This window comes from Trichechus manatus, unplaced genomic scaffold, assembly GCF_000243295.1.
Source record: "Trichechus manatus latirostris isolate Lorelei unplaced genomic scaffold, TriManLat1.0 scaffold00004, whole genome shotgun sequence".
Lineage (NCBI taxonomy): Eukaryota > Metazoa > Chordata > Mammalia > Sirenia > Trichechidae > Trichechus > Trichechus manatus.
The window spans coordinates 22,005,853-22,015,055 of NW_004443940.1; positions in this window are offsets into that span (position 1 = coordinate 22,005,853).

The window sequence follows — 9,203 nt, forward strand, 5'->3', positions numbered from 1 at the left end:
AGTAACCAGCGAAAGCAGAGGGATGAAACTGAAGGGGCGGTGAGTTGCCACAGGCCCTGCCTCTGCCAGTACCACTCAGCAGATTCCATCATGGGGGTGATCACATATCAGATTTCAACAGGGAAGTGATCACAACATTATACAACTGCTAAAACACTGAGAATAATGGCCTAGCCAAGTTGACATACAATCTTAACCATCACAGCCGCCAAACGCTTAATCACTGCGCCACCAGGGCTCCAACTACTCCAGCCCAAAATGAGAATCTAAAATTTGAAATCTTATTCCTAGCTCTACTTCTCTCTTGCTAAATCTAGATTAGTATCAACTGGACTAGATTTCTCCATGAATTACTCAGAAATTTTTTTTTTAAAAAAAAGGTTGTGTAGTATTTTAAAATGCTTGTTCAAAAGGACAGTATTTGGTTCTTTCTGATAGGAGCTTGTACTTTGGTTTCACCTTTGTTTTCATGTGTTTTTTCTCTAAATAAAAGCAGTATTTAAAGTATATATGCATAGGCACAGTTGTGTAAATATTAGCATGCAGCTCTCTTAAAATAGACTCAGATATTCAAAGGCCTTCACACGCAGTGAAGTTTTTAAAACTCCCAACAACTTCCATAATGCCTTTTAAAGCTCGACTTTTCCATGTGACTTTCTGAGCTAATTGGCGAGGCCCAGCTAAATCCAGAGAGTGGGTCAGGCTAGCCGGCTATATTTAACTTTTCGGTACTATTACTGAAATGCTTAATTCCTGGTTAAGTTTCTAGCCAGTAACAAGACTTCTGTTTATTCAGAACTTCTGAGGGGCCTGTCTCATAGCTAATTCCAATTTTAACTTTTCTTCCAGAGTGGCCAGAAGTAATAAGAACAGCTAAGGTTTTTTGAGGGCTTACTGTATACCAGGCACTGTGGGACGTGCATTCAGGGCACCATCTCATTTAAATTTCACAACAACTTTGTCAGGTAGGAACTAATAGGGCTTCGATTTTAGGCCCAAAGAGATTACTATGATGGGCCAAGTTTCCCTTGTTGGCACATAGCAGAGCTGGTGTGCAAACCCAGGCCCATGCTAGTATCTACTGCTGACTATAATGCATATTCTTGCTTAGGATGGCACCCATACTCATTTGTTCTCTATTGTTATTTCAAAAGACACCAATCCTCTGAGAAGACAGATAATTGCACTTGGAAGTCACTGGAAATCAGTATCACACGTGGCAATTTCTCCGGTAGCAGAAAATAACCTACAATGTACCATTTTCATTTTAAGGCTACTGTTTTCATTTTAAGGCAACTCTGGGTGCTCACACTATGGAATAATGGGTATATAACACAAATTTATGGGGCCGTTGTCTTCATTTAGCTCATATTTTCTCCTTATGAAATAAAAAAGAGATTGCATTCTTTGTCACACGCATATGCATGTCACTAAATCATCTTACTTTGCTCTCTGTTCCCATGTAGGCAGTGCATAGATTTTCACCAGGACAGGGAAACATTGGCATATCACCTACAAAACACAGCAAATTAAAAAATGCAACTGAAAGACAGGGAAACGTTGGCATATCACCTACAAAACACAGAAAATTAAAAAATGCAACTGAATAAATGGATGCTGATTTCAAAACAACATCCCTCCCCCGCCACCACACACACCTCTCAAAAAAATCTCTGCTTACCAGTCTCAAGTGTTATTGGAACTGAAGAGCATGTTCTTTCTAATTACACATTACTACACTCAAGTATCACCTCAAGAGTAGATTTAACGCATTGAAAACTAGTGATTGAGGACAAGTTGTGGGATGACATCAAGGACATCACACATGAAAAAAGCAAGGTCATTAAAAACACAGAAAAGAAAGAAAAAAAATAAAAAGACCAAAATGGATGTTAGAAAAGACTCTGAAGCTTGCTCTTGAACGTAGAGTAGCTAAAGCAAACAAAAGAAACGATGATGTAAGTAAAAGAGCTGAAGAGAAGATTTCAAAAGGGGGCTCGAGAAGACAAAGTAAAGTATTATAATGAAATGTGCAAAGACCTAGAGTTAGAAAACCAAAAGGTAAGAACGTGCGTGGCATTTCTCAAGCTGAAAGAACTGAAGAAAAAAATTCAAGCCTCGAGTTGTAGTATTGAAAGATTCTATGGGCAAAATATTGAATAACACAGGAATCATCAAAAGAAAATTGAAGGAATACACAGTCACTGTACCAAAACAAACAAACAAAAAAAATCTGGTCCACCTTCAGCCATTTCAGGTGGGAGCATATGATCAAGAATCAATGTTACTAAGGAAGAAGTTCCAGCTGCACTGAAGGCATTGGCAAAAAAAACAAGCCTCCAGGAATTGACAGAATACCAAATGAGATGTTTCAACAAATGGATGCAAAGCTGGAAGCACTCAGTTGTCTATGCCAAGAAATTTGGAAGACAGCTACCTGGCCAACCCACTGGAAGAGATCCATATATGTGCCTATTCCAAAGAAAGGTGACCCAACAGAAAGTGGAGATTATCAAACAATATTGTTAATATCACATGCAAGTAAAATTATGCTGAAGATAATTGAAAACTGGTTGCAGCAGTACATGAACAGGGAACTGCCAGAAATTCAAGCCAGATTCAGAAGAAGATGTGGAATGACGAATTATCACTGCTGATATCAGATGGATCTTGGCTGAAAGCAGAGTACCAGAAAGATGTTTACCTGTGTTTTATGGACTATGCAAAGACATTCAACTGTGTGGATCATAACAAATTATGGATAACATTTCGAAGAACGGGAATTCCAGAACACTTTAATTGTGCTCATGAGGAACCTGTACATAGATCAAGAGGCAGTCTTCTGATAAGAACAAGGGGATACTGTGTGGTTTGAAATCAGGAAAGGTGTGCATCAGGGTTGTATCCGTTCACCATACTTATTCAGTCTGTATGCTGAGCAAATAATCTGAGAAGCTGGACTATACGAAGAAGAATGGGGCATCAGAATTGGAGGAAGACTCATTAACAACCTGCGTTATGAAGATGACACAACCTTGCTTGCTCAAAGTGAAGAGGACTTGAAGCACTTACTGATGAAGATCAAAGACTGCAGCCTTCAGTATGGATTACACCTCAGCATAAAGAAAACAAAAATCCTCACAACTGGACCAATAAGCAAAATCATGAAAAGCAGAGGAAGTACTGTAGTTGTCAAGGATTTCGTTTTACTTGGATCCGCAATCAATGCCCATGGAAGCAGCAGTCAAGAAATTAAACTACGTATTGCACTGGGCAAATCTGCTGCAAAAAAAAACAGAAACAAAAAACCCGCTGGGGTGGAGTCAATTCTAACTCATAGTGACTCTATAGGACAGAAGAGAACGGCCAACAACAGCAACGCTCGAGTACTAATTTATGCCCATTACAAGACTCTGTTTATCTCGGCGGATAGCATAATTTGACAGGAAGTACTTTGCAAATATATCACACCTGATATTTAAATAACTTAAGTCAACTGTTGGGTTTACTCAGCTTTTCTAAGGGGAGCGATTAGCAGGTGCCACCTGCTGGAAAGAAAGATGATATCCTGAGGTAAAAGGGGAAACCTGGAAGGTCAACCCCCCATCCCAGCAACTCCAGGGCAAACTGTCACAGCTCCTGAGTCAGGCAGATCTCGGGTTGAATCAGGACCTCTCCCTCTGGCCTGTAAAGCTGGTGGTCAGACCACAGATCCACCACCTGATTGAATTTATTCTGGATGTTCCCTAGCCTCTGGGTTACAGAAAGGTAGCTCTGGTTAAACCCAAGCCCTCCCTAGGATCTCCCCAGATTAGACATGTACCCCAAACCCCAAAAAACAAACAAGTTGCCATTGAGCCGACTCTCTGAGTCAGAGTAGAACTGAGCCCGGTAGGGTTTCCAGTAGCTGATTTTTCAGAAGTAGACTGCCAGGCCTTTCTTCTGATGTGCCTTTGGTAGACTCTAACCACCACCCTTCTGGTTAGCAGCCAAGCACTTAACCATTTGCACCACCCAGGGACTCCCTAGACTTCAACCCCTGGACCTCCTGAAGCAATCCTTTGTGGTTCTCAACCCTTAGCATGTATCAGCCCCACCTGAAGAGCTTGTTATAAAAAAAAAAAAGAGTGTTGGGTCCTGCCCCCAGAGATTCTAATTGAGTAGGTTTATGGTGGGGCCCAGAATAAACATTGCTGTCAAGTTATTAAGCGAGGTTTTGCTCTTGGCCGTGGAATAAGGTGACCAACAATCCCAGTTTGCCAGGGACCAAGGGGGTTCCTGGTACATAGGACTTTCAGTTTTAACACTAGGGCAGTCCTGGGGCAAACTGAGACAAGTTTGTCACCCTACTTGGGAACTACACTTTGAGAACCATGGATCGAAAGTGTTTCACTCAGTGGTGGGGTTATAATTCTAATATTAATTATTCAAAACTTCATATTTTTATTTCAGACGTCCTCCTTTGAAATGTAAATACACAAGAGAAGACAACAGAATAAATTCATAATACCTCATCGGAATTTCTTGTTTACAAGAAATCTCTATTACAGAGAGGAATTTTGAAAGAGGTAGCAGTTCAAATAGAAGAGAAAACTTTAAGAGACCATTGTGTCTCCAAGCTAAAGATGAATTTTAGATACTTCACTTCTTTAGGCCTTAGTCCAAAATTTTACAATACGATATGTTCTTTTCTACTGTCAGTATGTGGAACAATTTCCGCTTCTTGATTTTGCATACTAAGCAGTTTTAGTTGTATTCATTAACTCTAAAAAAAAAATCTCTCGGTCAGTTATCTTTTGCAGTATAACAAACCACCACAACCTTGGTGGCTTAAAGTAACAGCATTATTTCTCATGATTCTATGGGTTGGCTAGTTCTCCTGGTCTAGCTAACCCACAGAATCAGACTGGTTTGGCCGGGACTGGATGGTCCAACATGGTGTAGGATGGTCTCATGCACGCGTGTGGGGCTTCAGCTGAGACAGCGGGATAGCTAGGGTCTCTTATTCTCAAGTAAGCCCACCCAGACTTGTTCGCATGGTAGTAAAAAAGGTTCCCAGCAGCAAGAGTGGGTAAATCCCAATGTGCTTTTCAAGTCTCTGCTTGTGTTACATTCACTATTGTCCCATTGGACAAATAAAGAAAGGTGGCCAATCCCGGAGTTGGTATGGGAGAGGAGTAGTCAAGGCTTGGCCACATGGCGGAAAATTATGGCAGCCATTCGCGAACAATCTAACACGATCTCATTGTTTATTGAAAAACAACAACAACGAAACTCAGTGTTTCTGAATTGTCTTTAAAAATACGAGAAATAAGAAAAGCTAACTAACAGAGCATTTATCAAGAAGCATGTTAACCAGAAAAACTAGATGGTGCCCGCCTTGCCTACCACCAATGACCACTCTGACAGGGAACACAACAGAGTCCCTGAAGGAGCGGCAGAAAGGTGGAATGCAGAACTCAAATTCTAGTAAAAAGACCAGACTTAATGGTCTGACTGAGACTGGAGGAACCCCAGAAGACATGGCCCCCGGACTCTCTGTTAACCTAGAACTAGTACCATTCCTAAAGCCACCTCTTTAGACAAAGATTAGACTGGACTACGGGATACAAAATGATACTCGTGAAGAGAGTGCCTCTTAGTTCAAGTAGATACACGAGACTAAATGGGCAGCTCCTATCTGGAGGCAAGATGAGAAGGCAGAAAGGGATAGGAGCTGGTTGAATGGACACGGGGAATCCAGGGTGAAAAGGAGGAGTGTGCTGTCACATTATAGGGATAGCAACTAGGGTCACATAACAATGCGTGTATAAATTTTTGTAAGAGAAACTAACTTGAGCTGTCAACTTTCACTTAAAGCACAATAAAAAAAAGGAAAAAGAACTGCACAGTTTTCCATCACATGGACGTGCCAAAGTTTATTTTATCACCTTCCTATTGGTGGACATGTAGTTTTTTCAATTTACAAATAATGCTTTAACAAACGTCCTCACATATACTTTTTTTTCCTCTTTAAATGTAAGAGAGCATCCAAGTTGGCGAGTGGTTCTGCTCCATGTAGTCATTCAGGGACTAAAGTTTCTTCCAACTTCCTCTGCTCTGCCATCCCCTAAGGCACGGACAAAGTTGGGTCACCATCCCTGGTTCCAGACGAAGCAAAGAGGGAAGAGAAGGTGGAGGAAACATGCCTATGACTGAAGGCCTAAGCCTCGAAGGAGCACATACCACTTCCAGTCACATTTCACTGGAGAGAAGTTAATCATATGGCCTCTATTAACTGCAAGGGGAGCTGGAGATGGATTTCATCATATGCCCAAGAAAGAAGAAAGAATGGATTTTGGTGGACCACTAGCAGACTCCACCACAGGAACTCATTGTAATATTAATTTACATTTCTTGACGGTGTACATTCTTTCCTCACTTTGAGGGCCATATTTATTTTTCTGTGAAATGTTACTTATCTTTTTTTGCTCATTTTTCTATTGGATCTATGATGTTTTGTTGGTGCTGTTTATTTATTAAAGGAATTAGCCTTTTGTCTATGATATAAGTTGCAAATACTTTCCCCCAGTTTGGGGTTTTTTGGTCTTTGCATTATGTATGTATGTATGTGTGTGTGTATACATATATGTGTGTATATACATATATGTGTGTGTATATATAGAAAAGAAATATTCTATTTTTATTAGTGAAATTTATTATTTGGTTTTATTACTTCTGGGATTTTTTAAATCATACTTAGAAAGGCCTTCTCTTCTCATAGATTTTTAAAAATGTCTCATGTTTTCATTTACTACTTTAATTTTATTCACTTAAATTTTGATTTATCTAGAATTTATTTTGTTTTAAGGTGTGAGGTAGAGATCCAAGTTAATTTTGGCTGTCTGGTTGTCTCAGCTCTATTTATGGACTAATATTTTCCCTAATGATTTGAAATGCCATCTCCATCAGTACATCCTGGATAAACTTGAATCTGCTTACGGGCTTTCTAATATTTTCATCGATTGTCTACTCATCCACTGACATCACTCTTGCTGCCATTCGTCCCTGTTTTTCAGATTATTCTTGTGGTTTAAAAAAAGTGTTGGTGTTTTTTCAGGATCTTTTGCCTGGCATGACTTTGCCCACCCTTTTATTGTAAACCTCTCTAAATTATTTTAGGTATGTTCCATATACACAGCACTAAAGTTGGGTTTTGCTTCGCGATTCAATATAAGACTTTTACATTGTGAGGTGAATCTAGCTTATTTATTGACATTTACCCATAGGAAAGATACATTGTGTCTTAGTTTTGCCAATATTTTTTAGATTCTGATTTCTAGTTAAAATTGCATCCTTTAAAAAAATTTCACTATGTGTTCCATGTTCCATTGTTTGCTGTATGTCTCTTTATTTGGAAGGCTAATACTCTTTTTTGTTCAAGGAGATATATTTAGCTCAATTTCCATTCCTTTCATGGCCACGTTTTTCTGGCCAATGTTCTGCTATTTGCTTCACTTGTTCCTTTCTCCTTTGATATTCTTATTATATCTTTGTATAGATCCCGTGCTAGTGTCTTTCTGATTATGATTCATCTTTAAGTGAGGTGAATTCTCCCTAGATCAGCTATTTATAGGAGGTTCATGTCAGGGAGGGGCCAGGGCCATGCTGTGGTTGGCAGGAATTCCCTTTGTGATGTGGAGTTGAGTGTGATTGAATTATTTTGGCCTAGACTTCTCCCCAGCCGACAAAGAAACAGCATGGGGACTATTTACAGTGCAGTCTCCCTCCTCCACCCTGCCCTTCCAACAGGCTGCTTCCTGCAAACGGGACTTGTCTGGTGACTTTAACCCTGCTCATTTTTCCTGCCAGGCAAGGTCTAAGGAAACACGTAATGCCAGCTGATACACTTTTTCCATTAAAGATGTGACATATACTTTGAAGAACTCCACTCTGAGGGCTTTGTCTTACACTTAAACGCATGTCCATCTCTCAGAGTCTTCCTGCTCCCTTATCCCATCTTCACTACCTTTGTAGCTCTTCCCCATCTATGGTAGTTAAGACTGATCGATGTCTCCTACTTTCATTGAAGGTGGAAATCATTTCTCTTTCTTCTCTTCTTTTTTTTTTTCCTTCTCTCTCTGCCATTTTACGACTTAAAGTCTTAACTGCTCCAGTGTCTAACAGGTTGACAGATCTAAAGCCAGGATGGTTCTTAATCCTTGTATGTGATCTAGCCTTCTCTTCCTGGAGGTTTTTTGATTGATTCTTCATGCCAGGTATTGTGAAATTTCCTTAGGCTGGGTTTTCATGTAGCGCATTATACACTCGCCTGCTCAGTTAGCACCCGTTGGACCCTTTCAATCTGATGAATCATGTCTTTTTTTGCTTTGGGAAATTTTCCTCTATGATTTCTTAATAATTTCTCTCTCTCAACTCTTTTTTTTCTCTGACACTCGTATTAGTCAGATATTTTACTCTTCAATTAATCATCCATGTCTCTTATCTTTCCTTTTGTATTGTTTCAACCCTTTGTCTTTTTGAGATATGTTCTGGGAAACTTATTTGACTTCAATTTCCATTTATTCTATGGGATTTTAATTTTGGCCATCATTTTAAATATATTTATTTTAAATAGCATCCTGTTCTTACATTATGGATATGTAACATTTTATTGAATTTTCTGAGGACAATAGACTTTGAATTATATTTTCTTTTCTTTCCCGACTTAACTGTTTACTCCAAGGTGAGTTGTCATCTTTGTTTATCATCATTGTTCTCCTCTATGTTGCTAGTTTACTTCTGAAAATCTGGGGACATCTACTTTCTACTGAAAGTGTGAGGACAGAGAAATAATGACAGTATCCATGGGAATAGGAGGCAAAACGAGCCACTTGGATGCTCATTTATGTTTAAGAATGAGTGACCAGGCTGGTATTTCTGGCCAGTTTCAGTGGGTTCTCTGTGGAACTTCTCTGAAAGGAAAGGTTAGCTGGGAGCTCAGTGTCCACAGACGGGGTTTGTTGACTATGCTTTATTTAGGACAAGTGGGTGAGCAGCTGGACAGTAGGCTGGAGATCCTCCTCCTCCCTGTCTGTCATACCCCAATCCAAGTCAAAATAGCACCCATTGGACTATTTTTTAACTCTGGGGACCCCAAACCTGCCACACTAGCAGCTGTAGCACAACCCAGGCTGTTGATTCGATGTCTTTGAGGAAGAGCC